The sequence below is a fragment of the Equus caballus genome, chromosome 1 (genome assembly GCF_041296265.1).
Source record: "Equus caballus isolate H_3958 breed thoroughbred chromosome 1, TB-T2T, whole genome shotgun sequence".
In the NCBI taxonomy this organism is placed as follows: Eukaryota; Metazoa; Chordata; class Mammalia; order Perissodactyla; family Equidae; genus Equus; species Equus caballus.
The window spans coordinates 81,815,846-81,840,900 of record NC_091684.1 but is presented as its reverse complement, the minus strand read 5'-3'; the positions used below and the strand labels follow the sequence as shown (position 1 = coordinate 81,840,900).

Here is a 25,055-nt window from a genome sequence, read left to right as displayed (position 1 = left end):
AGAATTTAAGTTGATTTAAACTATCCTTGTCCTCAATTTGTCTGAATTGGTAAGTTTATTGTATGGAAAAATAACCTCCCCATCCTCATAAACCCATATCTTAAAAAATAGCAAATGGTTGCGTTATTCCATTTAAATGTCCTCGAGACTTAAAAAGGCAACTACACACTTAAGGTTTTAATGTTTCTGTCGTATTTATCAGTAATTTTAACCCAAGAGGTATTAACAAAGTAGAACTTGTTGTTCACATTGGAAATGAAAGTGCCTCCTGCTCTGCGAATCACCAAGGCAGCGCCGTCCCCATCGGTGGTGTCCTGAGCTTGACAACCAAACCCGGAAATGTTTGTTTCCTTTTTACATAAATAGGAAAGTTGTACTGCTGCACTTGTGACCCTGAGCCTGGCCTCTGCGTTGCACTCTATTCTGGTAAAAATGTCATCTTTCTCTCTCTGTAAAGTATTTGGACAATCAGCAGCAACACAACTATAAGCTAGAATGTGAAACAGAGTGAATATTATCAGCAAATAAAATCAACTTGTTGACTTGTGGAAAATTGACCCACGAGGACTTGAGGAGCAGCCATCAAAGCTGGAGCCCCATGTTGAGGTCAGTGCACGGTCTTGGCTGAATCTGGAGATGGACAAGGGCTGGGCATGTGTGTGGGGAAGGGTGCTATAGGGCGCGGGGTTTCAGTGGGTATTAAGATTTAAAGAAAAAAAAAACCCACATTGTTCTTTGAAAAGAGATAAATGAAAACTGTTGAAGCAACAGGCCTCCAGGGACTAATTACTTGCCTGCTGTAATTCAGGAACTTCACCGGTGACTTACTTTGACTCAACATGTCAAATGCCAGTTCTGTGTTATGAAATAAAATACACATTCTTTTAATGTAAACAATACAAAAATGTTCTAAAATGTCCCAAGATGTTAGTCACCTTGGACATATTCAGTGTCCCGTGACTCGTCCCCACGGCTTTATGCCCAAAGATCACTTGAAGTGTAAAAAGGAAGAGTAGAAGAATAAACAGTGCGGCCATGTAGTTAAAACCCATGGGGGCACCTCCTTCACGTGGGGGCTGAGGAGCATCTACACAGCCGCTCAGGGGAACTCAAACTTCAACAGCATATGGTGTCGCACATTCAGAATCCAAAAGCGATCCCCAATAAGAGCCCCCCAAACTTAGCTATCTGCATTCTGCTTTCGTTTCATGTAGGTTGTTGCAGGAGATTGGAAGGAGACTGCTGGTCAGCTGGTACCCTGGTAAGTTTGAATCAGCAGTGAGGAAGGTGGTAAAGAGGATGGGTTCCCATCGTACCCCCTGGTTTTCCATGCAAACTGCCTCAGTTTCTCCTAGGGGGTTGTATAGATCAAATACAAAATGTATTTACAGCAGGTTAAGGAGTTGTGCACAGAGAGCATGCAGTAAGTCCCAGCTCTGTTTAAATAGCCCTCTAGGCACAAACACGCATTGACGCTCACTCTGTGCCAGGCTCTGTGGCAGAGTGAAGAGGAGTAAGACTGCATTCAGGAGTACAGGCCCCTGTCTGGCTGCTTCATCTCTGTCTCCTGGCTCAAGGTCTAACAAATAACAAAAACCCAATAAATATCAGTTGAAATAAAGACAGGGTCTCTATCTTCACACTTTCCATAGTTTAGAAACAAACACTTTTTTGGTGAGCAAGATTGTTCCTGAGCTAACATCTGCACCAATCCCCCTCCATTTGGTATGTGGGATGCTGCCACAGCATGGCTTGATGAGTGGTGTGTAGGTCTGCACTCGGGATCTGAAGTGGAGCATGCAAACTTAACCACCATGCTACTGGGCTGGGCCCCAGATACAAAATCTTTCTAATTACCCAAGGTGCAATCAGAGAAAGAGAGGCCACTCTAAGTATTTATAGCAGAGGAAACTGGTTACCCAGGTGACAGGAGGACTGTGAGCCCAGAGCACAGAGACATTGGAGGGTCCTGCAACCCCACTGGGTGAGAGGGACCAAAAGGGGCCAGGTGTGAGGGTCATCCTATGAAAGCTGAGAACTTGGTTTGTCTGGAAGGAGCTGGAGACCCAGGGAAGACTGCCAGAGATACCACCTAGGTGTGGGGAAATGGTGATGGAGAAATAACCTGGCTTCTCTCTTTCTTGCACTCTCTCTACTAATATGTCTGTCTGGGTGAATCCTGTCAGAAACCAGCTGGCAGAGGAGTCCAGGAAACACAGCCTGAAAGGGTTGACCCCTCCTTCCCTGAAGCTCTATCCCCATAATGCTGAGAGGGGAAGGGTTTGGAATGGCTCTGAGGGCAAACAGGCCCAGGATCAGCATGTCTTGCATTTGGATTGCACTGCACAGCCTAGGAATTAATTTCCTTAATGTACTTCATTTTAGAAATCCACGTGAAAGCTCTACGAGCAGTGCATTCTCACCTCATTTAATGTGTGAGGAAGCTAAGGCTCAGAGACTTCTGGTAAATAGCTCTAGGCCACCTAGTTAGTGCACAGCCCAGCAAGGCTCAAGGTTAGATCTCCCAACCCACATCTAGCACCCCCTCTTCCTCCATGTCACCCTTCGGAGGTTGTTTTTCCTCTCTTAAGAACTTGTAAAAGGTTTCCTTCACTTGCAAAGGTTTCATTTTACAGTGTTCAAGTCCTCAATTGCCTTCTGCCTAGTTGTTCTCCCCATTATTGAAAGTGGGGTACTGGAGTCTCCAACTATTATGGTTGAGTTGTCTGTTTCTCCCTTCGTTTCTATCAGTTTTGCATCACATGATTTGGGGCTCTGTTGTTTAGTGCATATATGTTTATAGTGGTATATATTTCTGATTCTTATTATAAAATGTTTCTATTTTTTCTAGTAATACTTTTTGTTTTAAAGTCTATTTTGTCTGATATCAATATAGTCACTACAGCTTTCTTACACTTGCTGTTTGCATGATATATCTTTTCTATCCTGTTACTTTCAGCCCTTTTGTACCTTTGAATCTAAAGTAGGTCTCTTACAGAAAGCATATAATTGAATCTTGTCTTTTTAAAATCCAATCTGACAATCTCTGTCTTTGATTGGATTGTTTGATCCATTCGTATTTAATATTGTTGCTATATTTGGATTTATATCTACCATGTTACTTTTTGTTTCCTATGTCTCATGTCTTTTTTGTTCCAGGTTCAGCATTTTAAAAGATCACTTTATAAAACTATAGATTTGGGTTTTAGGTGCAAAATTTAATAAGAAAATATTAGTTTTCTTTCCTCCCTTTGTGCATGCAGATCCTTCAAGGTCTTCCTTGTGAGGAACACAAAAACCTCTTCACCTTGCAAGTCCTGGTGAGCCACTCCGGGGAGGGGATACGGGGATGAGATGTGGTTAGGGAAATGCTCAGTAGCACCTTAGCCACCACTCTCCTTTCCTTACACCTCTTTATAGAAAAACTCCTCAAGTCATTTCAGGCATGTTAAGAGGCTAGTGTCTGAATGGCAAAGGAATTCTCCTGGATCTAGCTATCACTGCCCACGAGGAAGAGAAGGGTGGCTCTCTGAGGATCACATCAGGCTAAAGCACTTTCCCCCACAGCTCCCAACACTGGAGCACCAGCCAAGGCTTCTCCCTCACCAAAATGGACGTTAGCTTACTCCCTGAAAACTGCAGCCTGGTTGTAAATGATAACAGGGAAGCCAATTTGGCAAATATCTTAGAGAAAAAATCTCTGAGATATTATCAAGCGAATAAAGTAGAAAATTATACTCCTTCCTGAACCCACCAGGTACAACTAAGGATGCATGTGGAAGGGACCAGGGGAACACAGGTTTGGAAGACAGTTTTTGATCCTAGTTAAATGGTAATGTGCCAGCTGCTTTTCTTTTGTTACATGTCCTTTATTTTTGTTTTTAAAAATATTATAATACTTTTTGATTTTTGGTGTAAGAAGCAATAAAAAATGAAAAATTAAGGACGTACTGGTGAAAAGGAGGAGGGAGGTAAGGAAAAGTTTGGAGAGAGAGAATATGAAAAGATGGAGGTTCAACCTTATTAGGGCTGCAGACAAAAGATAATCCCCTCACGTTTTGAGCCAGCTACACTTGATGAATAATGAAAGGAGATCTGAGCCTCATGTATGTTTTAATATTTACTTAGTGTAGTAAAAGATTGGGGAAAAATAAAGTAAGGTATCACAGGGAGTTCAAGACCTAAAATGGACCATCTGAAACATGATCTTAAAAAAAGATACTGTGGTTCCAGTCCAAAGACTTTAATTTCACACAAGGGAATAGGAAACTTCATGCCTGTAAAGCATTTTTTATGTCTGCCTATTTGCCCTGGGGGAGAAAGCAGAAGGCTCATCTCTGCGCCCCCATCCTCTCTGAGCTCTGCAGGCGGAGACTGCTTCTGTCCGCTCCTGTTCTATGCTGCTGCCTGTGACTCTCTGTAGGACCCTGTCCCTGGGCCAGCTGCATCTCAGGCCCCATGTCCAGGATCCCACCTTGTTTCCAAAACCACCTTGGATGTCACTGCCTCGTGGAACCTTCCTGACCCCGTTTTAAAAGGGCACTTGGATCCCCTACAGTTGCATCCCAGAGCTCCTAGATTCTGTCCTCCTAGGAGAAACAGTCACTTCTTAGGTTGGGTCACGGTACCTGTTGGGTGGATTTATATGTGTCACCTTAGCTAAGCTGAAATGTTATTCCCCAGAATTCTGTGCTCAGTTGTTTCAACAATTCTCTGAATTGTTCCAAGAGAGTGTGGACCACACTTTACATGAGATGTGGAAAGTCACTGCTAAGGAGCAGCCTACCCTCTTAGAGGTCAGTACAGATCATTGTTGCTGCGGCAGCCACCAGTGGAGCTTCCAGGGTCCTGCTGCACCTCCTGCTCCAGTCTCTCCAACTAGAGATCAAAGCAGTTCCAGTTGGTCCTTATTGGTCTGGTGCTGCCAAAAGGGGATCCTTCTTCTCATGCTTCCTACATTTCGTGTCCATCATCCTTCCCACAGGCTCCAGGCTTGGGCATCTGATACAGAAGCAGCAACCTCACATGGACTGCGTCCAGCCTAATCCCTGGGATAAACGCCTAGGACATAGGCCCAGTGGTTCTCTTTGTGGTGGGCCATTGACTGGGGCTCACCCGCATGCCACTCTACCTCTCTTTCAGGCTGGCTCAGGGATCAGGTCCGATTCTTCCTAGCAAGTTCATGTACACAGGTACTCACAGAACACAGGCTGGTTTGGGGACTTCATTATCTTCAAGCTTAGATTCCCTTGCAGGCCGATAGTGGGGTGAGTCTGAGCACAGCAAGGCCTGGCTGTGTCCCACAACTAGGGACGCTTTGTTTTTGAGGGTTCCTCTCACCATGTGACTACTTCTCATGGCAGGTGCTCAAGGACAGGATTCACTCTGATGGCAGTGACTTCTCAGATGCCTTCCTCTGACCAGATGGCCAGGAGATAGAGTGTGCCCCCAGGGACAGAGTGGGTGCTGCCAGCGCGGCTGTGGCTCTGCAGACTTGCTGTGCTGCTTCCTCGTTAGGAAGCCCAGGAAGGGACATGGCCTCTTTGCCCCCTTTCGGCACAGATGTGTTTGCCTCTCCAGTATTTCTAATCTGGCCCCAGGTTCTTCCACAGGAGGACAGGCTATGGCTGCTGCCTGGTTTGTGCGACCTAATAATTAGGTCCCTATGATGCCCTGGGCTTCAGTCACTTATGTCCTATCACCTAACTCTGGCTCAGTGTGGTGACTGTGCCTTCCCCTGTGAATGTCTCCCCACTCCTGTGAGTTTCTCTGTCTAGGAGTAGAATGACTTGTGAGGTGCCCAATGAATGGGGGCCAAATCATCCTTTCTATTGGTCCTCTTTGAATTGGAAATTCTCAGCACAAGTCACTACGTTGAATTTAAGAGTGACTTTCAAATGCCGACAAGAGCAAGCCATCTGCATCTGTTGCTGGGTTCCATTCTCAGGACGTGAGGACAAAGCAGGGCCCTCTGAGGTAGCAGACACAAGGCCCAACTCACAGTCTTGCCCCTTGGCCAGTTGGTTGAATGGCAGCTCCATCTCATACTTCCCACCCAAGAGCCTCATTTGAGAGGAGTGACCAGGCCAGTGGAGTGTCACGCTGGGTGTTTTAACAAACTGACCTCCAGGGTTTCTTCCCTTTTATTGTTCCCTAAAGTTCTCTGAAGCACATGTTACCATGGTTACAATGATAGACCCTTGGAGCATCAGCTCTCCAAGTGAGAGGAGACATTCCACTGCCCAGTAGGTTCCTGTCACTTTTGGAAGGGCACTGGATGTCAGCAGAGAAGGAGTGTGGGCATCTGTGGGGTGATGCACTGACCGGTGCTGCACTCTTAGGCTGGGGTGGACTTAGGGGCTGAATGGTGCACCCCCCCAAATTCATATGTTGTAGTTCTAACGCTTAGCACCTCAGAATGTGACTGTATTGGAGGTGGGGCTTTTAAAGAGGTAGTTTAGGTAAAATGAGGTCATTAGGGTGGGCCTTAACCCGATATGCCTGGTGTCCTCATGAGAAGAGGCGATTAGCACACAGACTCACACAGAGGGAGGACCACGTGAGGACGCAGGGAGAAGACAGCCATCTACAATCCAAGGAGAGTGAGCCTCAGAAGACACCAAATCGGCCAACATCTTGATCTCAGACTTCTAGCCTCTAAAATTGTGAGAAAATAAATTTCTGTTGTTTAAGCCACCCAGTATGAGGTATTTTGTTATGGCAGCCCCAGTAAACCAATACGTGTGTCGACTTAATTCCCCTCCATTTCCTCTAATGCCCTCCCCCACCCCATGTGACTTTGATGTATTTAGTGGCCACTCAGTGAGTAGTCATTCAACAGAATGAGACTGAATGCACGTGGCTAGCTTCCCTTTTCACATTCCTTGTGTTTTGGAGACAATGTCTGTATATCACCTTTGGAGGCCCCACTGTGGCCCCTGGCCTGCACTGGCTGCCTCATCTCAGCAACGTGGGGGGTGGTATTTCCTCCTGGAGGACATGGAAGAGTAGCTACAGGGGTGCGAGGGGCTGGGCCTGGAACCTGGACCTGCAGATCCTGCTCCAGTGAGGTCCCTTCCCTGCTCCAGGCCGGTGGATTCCACTCCTGTTGCTTATCCTTCATGGCCTCCTCCCTCCTGGCGTCTGCTTCGGCTGAGGAATTCCAAGGACACAGGCATGGAGAGGAGACACACAGAGGACCAGGTCACAGAGCTGAGGGCAACTGTGCCTTGAACGTGGATTTCATTGACTTGGGATCTCCCTTTGTCTTACTCGTCTTAAATCTTAGAGACGGCAAATTGTACTTGCCAGTCTTATATATTTCGGCATGGGGATGTGAAAGAAAACCATATGTCAGTCTGCTTTCAGTTTAGTCACGTATATGGTCAATGAGACAGCAGGGCAATTTGTCTGCATGTAAAGCAAAACTATCTCTATTCACTAAAGCTGCCCATTTGTTAAAATGTTATAGTAACAGTCAGACCTTCACTGGGTGATGGTTTACAGTTTCCTGACTGCTTTTACAAGCATTTTTGTTTTAATACATGCGTTATTGTCTCTGTTTTATAAATATAAAATTAAGATCTGCATGCTGTTCTGAGAATCATGGTGAAGTCTCCCTCTATCCTGCTCAGGTCTTGAATCATCCCTTTGTCCAGCGGAGCCATACTGTTTACGCTAGCCGCCTGTTAGTCACTTAGGAGCTGTCTTGGTTATCAAATGGACTGTTGGCGGCATTGCAGTGATTGTGTTCCCTCCTTTTACTTAATAATGGCCCCAAAGTGCAAGATTAGTAATGCTGGCAATTCACATATGCCTAAGAGAAACCATAAAGTGCTTCCTTTAAGTGAAAATGTGAAAGTTCCTGACTTAATAAGGAAAGAAAAAAAATTGTATGCTGAGGTTGCTAAGATCTACGGTAAGAACAAATCTTCTATTTGTGAAATTGTGAAGAAGGAAAAAGAAGTTCATGCTAGTTTTGCTGTTGCACCTCAAATATGTATGTATAGGAAAAAACAGTATATGTAGGATTCAGTATTATCTGCGGTTTCAGGCATCCACTGAGTGTCTTGGAACGTATCCTCCGTGGGTAAGGGGGACTACCGCATCTCTGTGCCGCTGGCCCAGCCCATCAGACCTGCGTGTAACTCAGCCCATTGCACCATTCTCCACTTGGACTATGGGAGATGGCTCCTCAAAATCTGTGAGAACAAGAGAGCTCCTTTTTAGGAAAGCGTGTTTCTAATCCTGCTGGCTTTCCCAATTCCCAGGATCTGAGTCTGTGAGAAGTGCCCCCATCTTCCACCATCTGTAGGCCCAGGCCAGCCTGTGCCTGAGCTGATTCCGACTGGTGTGGTGGTGAGAATGTCAGCAGCTGTCTTTCCCAACCTGGGTCAGAAAATGCCACTGTTTCTCCATGTCCAGGCCCCACTAGAGAGAAGTGGCCGTTTTTGAGAATTATGGCAACCTCTCCCACATGCCCTGTTGAGAAATTGTTGGCCTTCCCTTCTGAGAAGGTTTGGGTGACCTATGTGTCAAATGCTGGCATGGCTCAGAAGCTAGCCATGCTCTGCTACTGCCAGGACCCTGGGCTCCTGAATAGCCCTTGGTGTCCATCAGTACCCACCTGTCTCAGGACCTACGGTGCTGCAGAGTGTCTGAGTTTTAGTTTATCCCAGCCCCTTTCCACATGGGTTTAATTTGAAATTGGGCTCTGCTTGATTTCCTTCTCTGCCTTCTGTTGGAGAGTTTGCCAGCTGTCCTGTCCTAGACTTAAGCCAGTGTTGGACCTAGCGTCTCAGGCCCTGCTCTTAGCGTCCCACACCTGTAGTGGGCAGAATTCTGAGAGTCCCCAAAGATTTCTCTCCCCTGGTGTACACATCCCAAATAAGCTCCTCCCCTTAAGTGAGGGCAAGACTATGAATATGATGGATTAGATTGCAGAGGTGAAGGTCAATTTGCAGATGAAATTAAGATCTCTAATCAGTTGATTTTGAATAATCAACAGGGAGATCACCTGAGCCCTTAAATGAGATTAGGCCCTTCCTGAAGAGAGATTCCAAACCTGAGAGATCCTTCTGCTGGTCTTGAGGAAGTAAGCTGCCACGATGTGAGAGGGCCTGTGGATGGGCCATGAGCGGGGAGCTGAGCGTGACCTCTAGGAGCAGAGAGCAGCCTCTAACTGATGACATCCAGTGGGCAAGAAAGCTGGGACCACAGTCCTGCAGTTGCAAGGAACTGAATTTGGCCAAGAACTATGTGAACTTGGAAGTAGACCCTGCACTCCAGAAGGAAATGCTCCTCAGCCAAAAGCTTATGAGAGACCCTACCCAGACTTCTGACCTACAGAAACTGTAAGATAATAAACACATGTGGTTTCAAGCTGCTAAGTCAGTGAGAATTTGTTACACAGCAATAGAAAACTAATGCAGTAACCCTACTTCTATCTCCCTCCACATGTTGGTTAGGTTTTTATCACAGCTGTCAGGTTTCCTCCCTCTCTCTGCCACTGCCTGACTTCTTCACTGGCCTGCATCCTGGGCTCCCATTCTTCAGACACAATGAGCAATAGGTTCATGGTATGGTTGACAAACCCTAGGCTCTGGGCTATAGCTTATCTTCCCCAAGGTCAACCCCTCTGGCTCCTTGCACTTGAATAAGCGAGAAGGAAGGAGAAAGTTTGGGTCCCATGGTGCTTCTCTGGTGGGCTCCACTCCACATAGCTATGTTCCTAGTTCCTATCAGATAATTTCCAGGACCTTACAGGAACCACAGAGCCCAGCTGCTTGAAATCAGGAATGCTCTCCCAAGCCTTCCCTAAAGAAGGTCAAGAAAACATCACCATTTCCCCAGGCCCAGACCACAGTAACTCGAGACTAGAGAGGAGGGAACATTGTTTAGAATTATAATGCTTTCTCCCATATGCAGGGTTGAGAAATTGTTGACCATCATTGCTTAGGAGGCTTGGTGATTTACTTGTGAAATTCTTAGGAAGGATTGCAATGAGAAGGAAATCACCAAGGTCTCAAGGCTTCTGAGCAGCGTATTTAAAAATATGCTATATATTCAGAAAACACTTAGGATAAACCACAGGAAACACACAGGAGAAAATTCATTCCGTGTCAAAAACAGTTGGAAATGTAAAGCCCCAAAATGTGCCAGTGAAGATGGAAAATGGAGTCAGACCTCCAACTTGATCTCTGTTTATCAAGCAAAACATCTCTTAAGAATTTTTATTTTGATGTAATTATAGATTCATAGGAAAAAAATATCATTGCAAAATGGTACAAAGTCCCATGTCCCTTCACCTAGCTTCCCCCAATGCTGATATTTTATATAACTGTAGTACAATATCCAAAACAGAATTTACATATAATTGGCATTACACATTGTGAGTTGAATTATGTTTCCCCTCCAAAATACATGTTGGAGTCCTAATGTCCCAGGACCTCAGAACATGAACTTCTTCGGAAATAGGGTTGTTGCAGATGTAATTACTTCAGATGAAGTCATATTGGAGTAGGATGGGCTCCTCCTGGTGTCTTACAAGAAGATGACCATGTAAAGACAGAGACACACAGGGCGGATTCCATGTGATAACAAAGGCAGAGATTTGAGTTATGCAGCTCAAGCCAAGGAATGCCAAGGATTGCCAGCAAACCACCAGAAGCTGGGAAGAGGCAAGGAGGGATTCTCCCCTGCAGGTGTCAGAGGGAGCACAGCCCTGCTGACACACCAATTTCAGACTTCAGGCCTCCAGAGCTGTGAGACAATAAATTTCGGTTTTTCGTTTTTTTTTTTTTGAGGAAGTTTAGCCCTGAGCTAACTACTGCCAATCCTCCTCTTTTTGCTGAAGACGACTGACCCCGAGCTAACGTCCATGCCCATCTTCCTCTACTTTATATGTGGGATGCCTACCACAGCATGGCTTGCCAAGCAGTGCCATGTCAGCACCCGGGATCTGAACCGGCGAACCCCGGGGTGAAGTGGAACATGCGCTCTTAATCACTGCGCCACCGGGCGGGCCCCTTCTGTTGTTTTAAGTCACCCAATTTGTGGTACATTGTTATGGCAGCCTTAAGCAACAACTATAGTACAATACTAGACTAGACTAGTGACTGTGTTCAGTTTTCATCACTTTTTTTACATGCATTCATTCATGTGTGTGCATGTGTATAGTTCAATACAATTTTGTCCCATATATAGATTTGCACAACTGCACAAATATGACATGTTAAGAGGACGAAAATACAAGGTACAGACTGGGAAAAAACATTTGAAAACCAGTTATCTTGAAGAATGCGTATTCTACTGTTTTTGTGTGGAGTGCTCTGTGAATGTGTACAGGCATAACTTATTTTATTGCACTTTGCAGATGTTGCATTTTTTAAAAGACTCTCCACCAGCAAAAAGATTATGACTCACTGAAGGCTCAGATGATGGTTAGCATTTTTTAGCAATAAACTATTTTTTAGTTAAGGTATGCACACTGTTTTTTTAAAGACAATGCCATTGCACACTTAATGGATGATACTATAGTGTAAAGATAACTTTTATATTCACTGGGAAACCAAAAAATTTATGTGACCCACTTTATTGCAATATTTGCTTTATTGCGGTGGTCTGGAACTGAATCCACAACATCTTCAAGTTATGCCATTATTAAATTCTGTTGGTTGATAGTGTTATTAAGTTTTTCTATATCCTTGCTGATTTTTTTTTTGTGTGTGTGTATCTGTCTAGTTGTATGATCAATTCCTGAGGGAGTGGTGTTGAAGTCACTGGCTCTAATTGTGGATTTTAAGTGTTTCTTTTCCAGGTTTTATGAGTTTTTGCTTCAGGTATTTTGAAGCTCTATTATTTGGTACATACACATTTAGGAGTGCTACATCTTCTTGATCACTTTTAGCATTATATTATATTACATCCCTGTTTGTCCCTGATATTTTTGTATGCACTGAAGTCTACCTTATCTGATGTTAATATAGCCACTCCTAAGTATATTAGGTGAGTTTTTTTATAGATAGCATATAGTTGGGTTATGTTTTCTTAACCACTCTGCCAATCTCTGTCTTTTAATTGCTGTATTTAGACCATTTACATTTAATGATTATTGATATGTTAAGACTTAAGTGTGTCATTTTATTATTTGTCTTTATTTATTCTTGCTCTTTCTTGTTCCTCTATTTCCTTTTTCTTGACTTCCTAGAAGTAATTTCTACATTATTTAGAATTTTATTTTGATTTATTTGCAGTATTTTTGAACATATGTTTGTACAGTTTTTTTTAGTGGTTGCTTTAGGTATTACAATATGTATAAGGAACTTATAATTATCTACTGGTATCATCATTTTGCCACTTTGATTAAAGTGTAAAAACCCTATTTCCACTTGGGTGTCTTTATCCTTCTCAATTTTTAAATCTAATTGTCAATATTTCTTCTACAAAAATTGAACACACATCAGATGACATTATAGTTTTTGCTATGATTATCAAACATAATTTTAAAACATCATGAAGAGAAGGATAGGAGAAATATATTCCCACTTTTAACCATTTTATTGTTCTTTGTTATCCTTCTGTTATTTCTTTTCTGTTTGGAGAACTTCAGCCATGCTTTAAGAGTATGTCTTCCGGTGACACATTCTTTGAGTCTCCCTCATCTGAGAATAGCCCCATCTTCCTTTCATTGATGAAGGATATTTTCACTTGGTATAGAATTTGGGATTGAAAATGTCATGTCACTTCTTTCTGGCCTCCTTCGTTTCAGTTAAGAAATCTGCTGTCATTTGAGTCATTATTCCCTATTGGTAATGCATCATTCCTCTCCACTTTTAAGATGTTTTCTTTTTCTTTCATTTTCAGAAATTTGATGCGTTTTGGCATGAATTTATTTGAGTTTATCCTGTTTGGGGTTTGCTCAGCTTCTTGAGTTTATAGATTTATGTTGTTCAGCATGTAATTTTCAGCCATTATTTCTTTGGATATTTTTCAGCTCCATACTCCCTCATCTCCTTGTGGGTCTTTAATGACATGAATGGTAGATATTTTTGTTGATGTCCTACAGGTCCCTGAGGCTCCTCTCATTTTTTTCCCAGTCTATTTTCTCTCTGCTGTCCAGATAGGGTAGTTTATATTTTTATATCTTGCAGTCCACTGATTCTTTCCTCTGTCCCCTCCATTCTTCTGTAGAGACTATCCATTGAGTTTTTAAGATTTCAGTTATTATATTTTTCAGTTCTAAAATTTTCGTTTATTCCTTTTTTATAATTGCTAGCTCTTTGCTGAGATTTTATGTTTTTTTATTTGTTTCAAGATAGTTAAAAATTGCTCATTGAAGAATTACTATAATTGCTACTTTAAAATCCTTATCAGATAATTCCAACATCTGAGTCATGTTCTTAGAATCTGTTGTCTATTCTTATTCATGATATGATTTTTCTGGTTCTTGTTACAATGTGTAGTTTTTTAATGGTATCCTGGACATTTTGGCTATTGTGTTGAGAGTTTCTGGATCCAATTTTGTCTGCTTTCTTTAGAAGTCACTCATCCTGGTTATGTGCAGTACACAGGTCTGGGTTGAGATAGATGTTCATCTCCCTACTCAGCCCTACTCATACCAGGATGAGGGATAGGAAATGGGATGGTGCTAGCATTGCCTCATTGCTGATAAGTTGGAGGAGAAGTTCAGCTTCCCAGTTAGCCCTGCTGATACTGTGGTGGGGGTTGGGGAGTGAAGGAGTTTTCTGTTGATATTTGGCTAGAGTAGAACAATTATTGTCCAAAGACTTTCTGTTCTGTTTTTGATCACCATTTTCCCAGTCCTATAGAATTCAGGATTTTCTTGGGCCTTTTTGTCTGCACCTGTTGGTAGTTCCAGGTTGCATGCTTCTCCAGTGCCCTGACTGAATAACATGGAAGCATAAAGAAAACCCAGGGATCTCACTGCTGTGTTGTTCCTCAAGTCTCAAGGTCCCTAGGAAGTTGCCTTAGTCTTTCCACTTTTCAGAGTCTTCTTATGTTTGGTTTTTTCTTTTGTTAAAATATTCTTAACACAAAATTTACCATTTTTAAGTGAACAGTCCTGCGGAACTAAGTATAGTCGCATTGATGTGCAACCATCACCACCGTCATATCTAGATCTTTTCATCTTCCCAAACTGAAATTCTGTCCCCATTAAATAATAACAGCCTATTCTCCCCTCCCCAAACCCTTGGTAACCACCATTCTACTTTTTGTCTTTGTGAATCTGACGGCTCTAGACAGACCTCATGCGAGTGGACTCATAAAATATTTGCCCTTTTGTAATTGGCTTATTTCATTTGGCATAATGTGTCAAGGTTCATCCATGCTGTAGCATGTGTCAGAATTTCCTTCCCTCTTAAAGCTGAATAATATTCCTTTGTGTATATATACCACATTTTGTTTTTCCACTAATCTGTTGATGGACTCTTGGGTTGCTTCCATCTTTTGGCTATTGTAAATAGTGCTGCTGTGAACATGGGTGTACAAATATCTGTTCAAGATTTGCTTTCAATTCTTTTGGGTATATACCAAGAAGTGGAATTGCTGTCATAGGTAATTCTATGTTTAAGTTTTTATGTTTGACTTTTTGTGTTATATCCAGTATTTTATATTTTTAAGAGGGAAAACTAGGGAGGAAATGAGACTACTCCACCTTGGCTGGAACTGGCAAGCTAATCAATTAAAAAAATATTTTTCTTAGAGTTAAGAAATAAAACACATTACAACATAACTGTAATCTCTTAGATTACAATCTCAAGGATCTCTTGAAGTTTGTGTCAAGATCACGAACACACGTCTCCTTGGAATCCATACTTGCTTCTGACACCCGGCAAGTTTTCCTGATGAATGGTTAGGTTCCAGGCCCTCTGGTCAACCAAGAAGTATAAATCCAGTGAAGCAAATTATTTTCTGACTTCTTCAGTGTGATTTTTTTCTTTATTGGATCTGCTAACATATAAGTAACACAGAGGTGTTACAATAAAGCTCATAATAATCCTTTTCCTTTTTCAAGAAACTTTCGTTTCTGTGATCTCACTGATCCCCATAACATGACTGTGAAGGAAGCAATCAAAGCCAAAGTCATTTATCTCAATTATATAGAGAAGGAAATGGGCTCAGAGAAGTAGATTTGGATGAGAATTCTGTAGCTTCTGATGCTTAAGCCAATGTTCTTGCTTAACATAGTACCCATATCACTTGATTGAATTAATGACAGTAGGACCACTTCAACATTTTTGATTATCAGCTCCATCTTTATCAATAGAGAATGTCTTGTAAATGGGGCTGTGCCTTGTTTCTTAGCCTGGGAACTGTGAGAAAAGGATAAGGATGGAGGGAGCAGGTTGGTGGGTTGAGAACATCTGGTTTGCATTTGGCATTGGAAGGGATAATAACTCTGTTACCCAGCCTTGTAGTTTCTCTTTCTGATTTATCATTTGAGACTGGCTTGGTCTACCCTGGAGCAGGACATTAACATTAATACAAACTGAGGCACATTTTTTGTGAATTTTAGAACTCAGGGCCACCTATGGTTGAGGATTGTGTGTACAGATGACTTAGTGGTGGAACAGCTCACATCAGGCTGGGGTAACAAAGACAGAGGCAGCAGGAGGTCCACAGAAGAGATCACTGGACACGTCTGCTGATAGATATACCTGAATCTCAGAGTCACATGCTCTGCCTGGGTCTGGGATGTCTGGTGGGCTGCTTAGCAATTGATCCCATGTGAAACTCTCCAAGTGGAAGGTCAGATGAGGACTCAGAGCCTCACATTACAGAGCATGATAAGGTTTGCATAGGATGTCCTGCACTCCCAGCCTAATGACGGGTAGACTAAGTGCCCTGGTGGTCCAACAGTCTCTCTGGGAAGCCTCCTTGCCTCCCTGGATTGGAAAGTCAAGTTCCTGTGGAATGTGACCCAGTTATCAAGCCAACTCAGTGTGTGGTTTTTATGCTGATGTCAGTAGTCTCACTCATGTTATATACCTATGCTAACCAGACGAGGCAGAGTACCAAGTCTCAGGTTTGGGCATACAGGTAAGATGACAGGATTATGCACAAAGGTTTTTCTTAGCCATTCTCTCCCTTTTTTAAAAACCATTCAAATACAGATCTTCTTTGACTTATGATGGGGTTACGTCCCAATAAACTCATTGTAAATTGAAAATACCGTTAAGTCCAAAATGCATTTAACACTCCTAACCTACTGGACATCATAGCTTAGCCCAGCCTACCTTAAATGTGCTCAGAACACCTACGTTAGCCTACAGTTGGGAAAAGTCATCTAACACAAAGCATATTTTATAATAAAGTGTTGACTACTTGGTTTAATTTATTGAATATTGTACTGAAAGTGAAAAATGGAGTGGTTGTGTGGGTATAGAATGGTTGTAAGGCTATCAGTTGTTCACCTTTGGGGTCACATGGCTGACTGGCGCTGTAGCTTGCTGCCAGTGCCCAGTATCATGAGAGCATCGTACCACATATCACCGGCCCAGGAAAAATCAAGATTCAAATCTGAAGTACAATTTCTACTGAATGCGTATGGCTTTTGCACCATCATAAAGTCAAAGAATTGTAAGTCAAACCATCTCAAGTCAGAGACTGTCTGTAGTTTTTCTATTTTGTTTCCACCACTAGACGTGCAGTAAATTTGTCTGCAACATGAGCTGGTTGTGTGACTTTGCATTCCCTAATTTTTTTATTCAGTAGAATAATTTAGTTCTATCTTTAATGACCTCAATAAATGACCAAGTTTGGATTGTTGTATTTGGCTTCTCTCTGCTTTCCTTGTAATAGGAAAGCAATGGGAGTAGATATTTAGATTTCTATTACAACCATTAAACAGGTTATCAGTGAAACCTCAGGAAGTTATGTTCTGCCTCTGAATGAGGAAAATGCCCTCTTCCAGTTCTTCATTTGTCATGTTTATAGCCTCTGAAGTAACTGAGTCACACGTTCTCCTGGAAGTGCCTGCTGGACAAGCTGCTGCCCTGAGAGCAGGAGAGTTGGCACTGGCATCCGAGCATTTGAGCATTGGTGTCTGGCTTTGGTCCTTGGAGCGACACACAGACACTGGGTGGAGGAGTCAGCTTGTTCCCATGACAAGAATCCGGGGGCTCCAAACCTCACCCTGACTCCCTAATTGCCCCATTTTCTCACTCTGCTCCCCTAGATTAAAGCTTAGGAACATTCTGCAGAGACAATCCCTTGGACTCTCACCCAGAGCCTTTTTTAAAAAATATTTTGTATATGTCTAACAAGTTTAGCAGATTAGAATGGAGGAAAGAGGCTACATATTTATGGAAATATATTTTTTTTTCCAAAATACATCCAAAGTGATCAAAAAGTATTTTTAAAAAGTACCTGAAATGATAACTGTGGTAGACTGAATAATGGCCCCAAAGATGTCCAGGTCCTCATCCTTGGAACCTGTGACTATGTTATGTTACATCACAAGGGGGCATTAAGGCAGCAGATGGAATTAAGGTTGCTAGCCAGCTGGCCTTGAGATGGAGACATCATCCTCCATTATCCAGGGGGGCCCAAAGTAATCACAAGAGTCTTTAAAAGTGGAAGAGGAAGGGGGAAGAGTCAGTGTCAGAGAGATGCAATGCGAGAAGGTGTGGCCTTTGCTGGCTTTCAAGATGGTGGAAGGGGCCACGTGCCAAGGAGTGTGGGCAGCTTCCAAAATCTGGAAAAGGCAAGGAGATGGTTTCTCTCTTAGAACTTCTAGAAGGAACTAGCCCTGCCAACACCTTGATTTTGGTGCAGTAAAACTGATTTCAGGCTTCCCACCTCCAGAACAGTAAGATAATAAAATCTGTTTTGCCACTAAATCTGTGCTAATTTGTTGCAGAAGCAATAGGAAACTAATATAATAGCATACCAAAAGGCCTAATTTCCCAAGCTTTTGGGAAATGTGAGGGTATTACCATAAATTATATGGCAATACTGGAACTTGGGGTCACCCATGGAGCAGGTGGTGTGTGTAGACGTCTGCTGTCCAGCCTTCCCTCTGCAGGTGCTTGCTGAGCCTCTCATCAAGGGCTGGAGCATGTTTCCTTTCTGCTTTAACCACAGACTGTGGCAGAATCACTTGTTTCCAGCCAGGCCTGAAGAGGCTTGGTCATGCCCCCTCTGGCTTTCCTGGAAGCAGTCGACCTATAAGAAGTCTAAACATTTAAAAAATTTTTCTTTTTCCTAAAGATTTTATTTTTCCTTTTTCTCCCCAAAGCCCCCTGGTACATAGTTGTGTATTTTTAGTTGTGGGTCCTTGTAGTTGTGGCATGTGGGATGCCACCTCAGCATGGCCTGATGAGCAGTGCCATGTTTGCGCCCAGGATCTGAACCGGAGAAACTCTGGGCCGCCGAAGCAGAGCGGGCGAACCCAACCACTCTGCCATGGGGCCGGCCCCAGAAGTCTGAACACTTTGCTGGTGAGCCAGGCCTGGCGAGTCCCCAGCCATTCTAGCTGCCCAGCTGATGCATCAGGTGTGAGGGAAGCCATCGTGATCCTCCAGTCCCAGCAGCGCCATGTGGAGCAGGAACAACCATCTCCACCCAGTGCGGTGCAGACTTTGAGCAAATAACGCCAACGGTGCATGTCACATCATTCACTGAGTTTCTCCTGTGTGCCAAGTGCTGGTTGAACTCCATGCTTTTTGGTGTTAAGAGCAGATGTGGTGTCTGACCTGCATCCCTTCCAGCCTATTGAAGCAAAACAGAATGAACTAGCAAACAGTCGAACACGTGTTTAATCATAAAAGGGGAAACTGAAGACCAGAGAGCCCAAATCATTTTCCAAAGGGCATACAGCCAAGTATAAATGAGGACTCATACACAAGGTGGGGTTCCAAGCCTGCTGGGCCAGGTTGGTTACTACTGCAAGCCGTTTGTTTTATCCTACATTATCTCAGACAACCACCGATGGCCATCCCATAGTTCTGCTTGACCAAGTTTCAACCAAGTTAATGTTCACATTTTCCATATGCTACTTTTTCCCATTCTTCAAAGATCTAAATTTTCTTGGTGTAGCCTCATATAAAAGTCTATTACAGAGATAAATTGCGAAATTTGATTAGGTTTCAATGAGTGGAAATCTGTGTAGTTCAAATAAATGCAGAAATCATTAGTTTCGGGACTCGTGGATAAAATGCTCCCAGCTGTAGCCGTGCCCTGTCTACGTTCTTTGAAAGAATTTACAACGCATAAAGAGGCTGACAAAGCAGAAATGTCAATTAAAAAATGCTTTCACTTCTGGGAATCATTCTGATAAAAACATACAATTCAGCTATGGTTAATTACTATGTATAAAGCACTTTCTGAAATGTCTTCTATTCTGTGGGATATATTTTATTTATTTATTTTTTAATGGAGGATCACACTGTCCTTTTTCTAAGCTCACGGAATCCTTATTTGTGGCCTACCATCAAATTTCCAACACTAGGGGCCGGCCCCATGGCTGTGTGGTTAACTTCGCGTGCTCTCCTTCGGCAGCCCAGAGTTTCACCGGTTTGGATCTTGGGCGAAGACGTGGCACCTCTCATCAGGCCACGCTGAGGTGGGGACCCACATAGCACAACCAGAAGGACCTACAACCAGAATATACAACTATGTACTGGGGGCCTTGGGGAGAAGAAGAAAAAAAAAAAAGAAAAGAAGATCGGCAATAGATGTTGGCTCAGGTGCCAATCTTTAAAAATAAAAAATAAAATAAAAAATAAAAATAAAACAAGGGATAATAGTAATCTTTACAGGGGAGCTTATTGAGAGAAATCAATAAAAAAGAAATTTCCAACATTAAATATTCAATTCAAGGAGATAAAGAGAAATTTTCCCCCTCCGCCTCCCTGCGATTGGAGCACGTGGCCAGGAGCGGACGATGGAAATGCATATTTTGTTTCATGTGATCCAAGCTGCAATAGACATCTGTTTATCTGAGAAGCAGATCACAGTTCTGTCTTTCCCAGAATCTTTTATTTCGTTTTAGAAAGATACAATTGGGGTGTACAGTGCTGCATTTAGGTGGATAATTTTATTGGGCAGAATTCTAAAGGAATTCAGCTTCTGGGTAGAGTTGGATAATATTTTCCTCTTCACAGCTTCATCTAACTGTGTGTATTGGTTTCCGATGGCTCCTGTGACAAATTACCACAAATTTAGTGGCTTCAAACAACCTGAATTTATCATCCTCCAGTTTGGGAGGTCGAGGCCCACACTGGCTCTCACTGTGCCAGCATCAACGTGTCGGCAGTCTGGTTCCTTTTGGAGGCTTTGGGGGAGGATCTGTTTCCTTGCCTTTTCCAGCTTCTAGAAGCTGCATTCCTTGGGGCATGGCTCCTTCTTCCATCTTCAAGGCCAGCAGCACAGCATCTTCAAACCTCTTTCTGACTCATCCTCCTGCCTCCCTCTTTCACTTACAGGGACCAACGAGATTACCTTTCGGGCCCACCTGCATAGTCTAGGGTCATCTCCCCATCTTAAGGCCTCACCCTCAACCACAGCCACAGAGTCCTTTGTGCCAAGTAAGGAAACAGGGTCAAGGTGTAGGATTAGGACATGGACTCTTTGGGGACCGTTATTCTGCCTGCCACTCTGGAATTTTCATGGGCGGTTGCTGGGCTGCTTTTCTGACTCGCCCGCACTGGCTTGCTCTCACATACCTACCCACTGGTGGAGGCTGAGGCCCCTGTGTTCTGGTTTCTGGCCTGGCGCTCGCCTCCCTTGGTGACACCACCTGCTGGGACCACGAGTTATATCTTTTTAGTAGGAAGGGCCTACCCGGTTCCACGGTGCTTCTCTCTGTCCTTTGATGCTTCTTTCCCACAGAAGGGGCACTTGTTGGGAACAGTACTTACCCTTGGATGGTTCAGCATCCAGTTAGCCTTGCTGTTGGTGTGCCTGCATGTTCACCTCAGACTGCTTGGTTTTGTGATGGCCCCTTCACCTCCAGAAGAGGGGTCTTTAGGCATTTTGGGGATACTGTCTGCCCTGACCTTTCCCTATTTTGTCTCTTACTTTAGAACAGGTGTCTTTGGAGTCCCCACCTGTCTGCTAGGATCACTATCTACTGGCTGCTCCTTGGCCCTGGGAGTTATGGTCCTGCATCCTGCCAAGACAGCCGCCCTCCAAGGGGCTGGGACTCCCTGAGACTGGCCCTGTCTGGGATGCTGACTGACACTCATCAGCACACTAAAGCCCAGCTGGCTGAGCTGGCCCAACTTCCTCTAGGGCCTGCCCTACCCTCATGGGTACCTGGTCCATGTCCCAGCCCCTCTGGGCTTGGCACACCTTGCTGCCTCCTTGCACTCACAGCTTGGGAAGCAAAACGCAAGCCAGGTGTTTGCATTTCTCTGCTGGGGACATAACATGACGGCATCACAAATGTATACGTGTATATCTAATTGGAAAATTATTTATTAGAGAACCATCCGAGATGGTACTTCAAAATATTCCCCCTCATCCCGCTGCAAAAAGATATTCCATATGGGTGAAGAGTCAACTATAAAAGTAAAGCAATGAAAATCATCTAGAGGGAGAGAGACGAATATTTATCAGATTCCAGGATGAACATGGGCTTTGTAATTATAATGCTTTGGGGAAAATTAATTCACTAGAAGCCCTCCTGGGAAGAGCATGGTAATTGTTTGGAAAAGATGCCCAATGAGCCACTTGAGTGGGGAGAGAGACCCCAGGATGCTTAGGGAAGGTGAGGGGGTTGTAAACCACCTTCTGGAAAGCTGAAGACCTTGCTAACGAGTTGACTTCATGCTCTGCTGAATCCTGGAAGATGGTTTAGGGACAACTATCAGGTCCTGTGCAGTGCAGCAGAGGGAAGTTGAGGTTTTAGTGGGGTTAGGGGATATATATTGAGGGGAATGATTCGAATTTTGTAAAAGTTAAAAACCACTGAAGAAACAGCAACAAAAATATACCATGAGCAAAAATAAAAGAAAATAGCAAACTAAGGAAAATGTTTGCAGGAAATATGACCAAGATTTAGTTGGCATATTCTTACTACTCTCTATGAAAAGCACTAATGCTTCAAAAGAACTTGGCAAGGACAGTGGGTTGGCCAGGACCCTCTGAGAGGGGCAGGAGATGAGACCGAGTGTGGGAAGGTTTTATTAGGGGAAATGAGGGTGAGAAGAAGTAGAGGGTGGGAGCTGACAGGAAGTCAGACTGGAGGGAAGGGGAAAGAGAAGGTTGGGAGGAAGCATCGTGGACTCCCTAGGAATCCTGGTTTCAGGGAGCAGGCCAGAACTTGGTCTCCCTGCTGCCCACCCTCATGGGCAGGGTGGCCTCTGCCCACGCATGGCTGGGCTGCAAAATCAGAAGCTGGGGTCATTGGCTATCTACGCTCCCTGTGGTTGGAGTCTGGAAGCACATTTTCATTGCCAGTGTAGATGTGACAAGAAAGTGGCGAAGGAAGACATGCAGATGGCCAAGAAGCACTTTGTGTAGAGTGTCCTACAGCCTTCTTAGAAGGCAGGGCTGGCAAAGGGGGTGGGGTAGCTGCCCCAGTTGCTCTCAGCCATGGGCTTCCCATCACGTACTTCTCCAGGCAGAGGATAGAGACCTCCCACACTGTCCTCAGAGCCTAAATTTAACCCCAGAAGAATCACGGATCTCCGAATCTCAGAGCACGAAGTTACTCTTAGTGTACCCCCGTGGCCATCTAGCCTGTATCTGAACACCTCCCCTGCCAGAGAACTCACTCACATTTGAGACATTACTACAAAGGTCTTGAGCAGTGCTACTCAAAGCGAAGTCCACAGACCACAGCATCTACATCACCTTTTTAGAAATGCAGGGCTTCAGGCTCACCCTGGACCCACCGAGTGAGAATCTGCATCTTTACAAGATCCAAGGAACTGTGTACACATGTTTAAGGAGGAACGGCACTGTCTCAGAGCAGGCTTTGTGGGCCAAGCTAACACCAGCCTCCCACCAACTCCTCCCCACTGGTCTTAGTTTTGCTTTGGGGAAGCACATGAAATGATACTGCCCCCTTTCATGCATAGTACAGGTAACAGTGATGGTGAACACCTGCTGTGGCCATCAGTCTGGCCTGGCCTCGGGGCTCTTAGGCTGGGGGAGTGAGCAGTTCAGAGAGGAGCCCATATTTCAGGTGGGTGGATGTGAAGAAGGAATGGCTGGTTTGGGGATGCTGTGAAGGGCTTTGTGCTTATGATTTAAGGTTTGTGATGAAGAATGGTCTAGATCATCAAGGGATTTGAACGTCAGTATGAAGACTTTCTTCTGTGAACAATAGGACTTTAGTCTGTGACTTTCTTTGTGGCCAGCGTGACTGGGGAACTGAATTTCTAAGCTGTAAGTGTAAACTACTCAACAGATTAAGCATAATTTTTATATCAATTATATGTTGCAATGATAATAGTTTGGATAAATTTAGTTAAATAAAATATATTATTAAAATTAACCTTTTAAAACCTTTTTTAAATATAGCCACAAGAAAACTCAAGATTACATATGTAGCTCACATTATATTTCTATTGGACAGTGCTGCCCTAGAGAGGTGAGCTGCCCCTCCTGTGTGCTTCCAAAGGGCCCTGTCCTTATTCCTGGTATAACACGCATCAAACTGCCTGGTGATCACTGATCCCTTGACTGTCCTCTCCAACAGAGTCTGTTTCTCTAGGAGGTGTGCTGGGTCCTGACCACCATGACATCCCCAGCACCTAATCACAGCATTTTACACAAAGAAGATGCTCAAAAAAGAGTGATGGGAGGGAGGAAGGAAGGAGTGAGGGAAGAGTAGGGAGGAAGGGAAGGTAGGAGGGAGGAGGGAAGGAAGGAGGAAGAAACACGGATCCTAGCACATGGAATAATGCAGCTCTGCACACCCAGGAGCCTCTGAGAGGCCAGCAAAAGGGGCCCTTCCCTAGGCCAGGAGTGTGAAAAGCTCTTACTGGTCTGGATCTGGAAGAAGAAGCCATGGGGACGATGACTTGGCTTTCACTGGAACTAGTGAAGCTTTCATGGCAGAAATGGATTTCTATTGCAAAGATGAGTTAAGCACTGTTAGATGTTCACTCATGCACAATCCCAGAAATCTGGAAGAGAAATATTTTATCTCCTAACATAATGCAAAAAATAATCCAGACCGTATTATTTTAGGGGAGAGCACCTTCTCCCTCATCTTTCAGTCCGTACGATGAAAGCATAATGTATTTTATGATTTATCTACCTGGCAGGCTTTTTTATGTTTCTCGGCCCATAGGCCATAAATCAAGCTGGGTCTACTCAGTACACTAAGTCCAGCCTGCGGGAGAGGGGTGCTCAGATGTAGTCTTTCTCTGCAGTCCTATCAGGGGTGAAGCTCTCCATGCTGACAGCTCTTGCCCTGGACAGAGCATCCCATGTGGTGTAATGAGATTCATACCCAGGATATAAAGGGAAGGCAAATTGGGTGAGTTAAAGAAATCTCTGCGGTGGGTGAGACGTCAAATAAAACTGTTGCTATTATTCTCTTTAACATAGCAGAATCTGTCCTTTTATACTCTATACAGAATGCATGTTCTAAAATGAGAAGATAAGATATATTTCAAACAGGCCTAAATTGAAACACCTCATCACTCTTCCTCCACTGTTTAAAAGTTGTCTAATTCTACTCAGGGACTCGTTATCATTGCTTAGGAACTCTTTTATTATGGCTTATGGAAATAAGTGGAATATCTAAATTTTTTTCACTTGGGGTTTGATCAAGAATCCAACTACTGCTCTAGGTATTTGGAAGAATAAGATGTTATAGCAGATTATTAGAGGCTTTGGTAAGCTTCAGGAGCCTGGGCCGTGAAGGACCAGGGCCGCTTTTGGATAATCCTGAAAGGTGGAGGTCTCTGTGGTCTCAGTCATCTGTAGCACCCAAGCGGGTCTTTGCAAAAGGATGCCCGAGGTTCTGGGAAGCCCCGTGTCAGTCTCAGGGGCCCAGAGCCCTGAAGTGGGCCATTTTCCAACAAAGCCTCATGGCAGGGAAAACTCCACGACCTCCGTCTGCCAAAGGC

The 25,055-nt window shown here is 43.9% G+C and overlaps 1 long non-coding RNA gene across 1 annotated transcript; it reads left to right on the top strand.

Moving 5' to 3' along the window:
* The first annotated feature begins 350 nt into the window (after window positions 1-350).
* On the top strand, window positions 351-11,687 carry LOC111774451 (uncharacterized). Its single transcript, XR_002809453.2, has 3 exons — window positions 351-606; window positions 1,215-1,261; window positions 9,008-11,687. It is a non-coding gene; the product is annotated as an uncharacterized lncRNA (long non-coding RNA).
* Window positions 11,688-25,055: the final 13,368 nt, after the last annotated feature.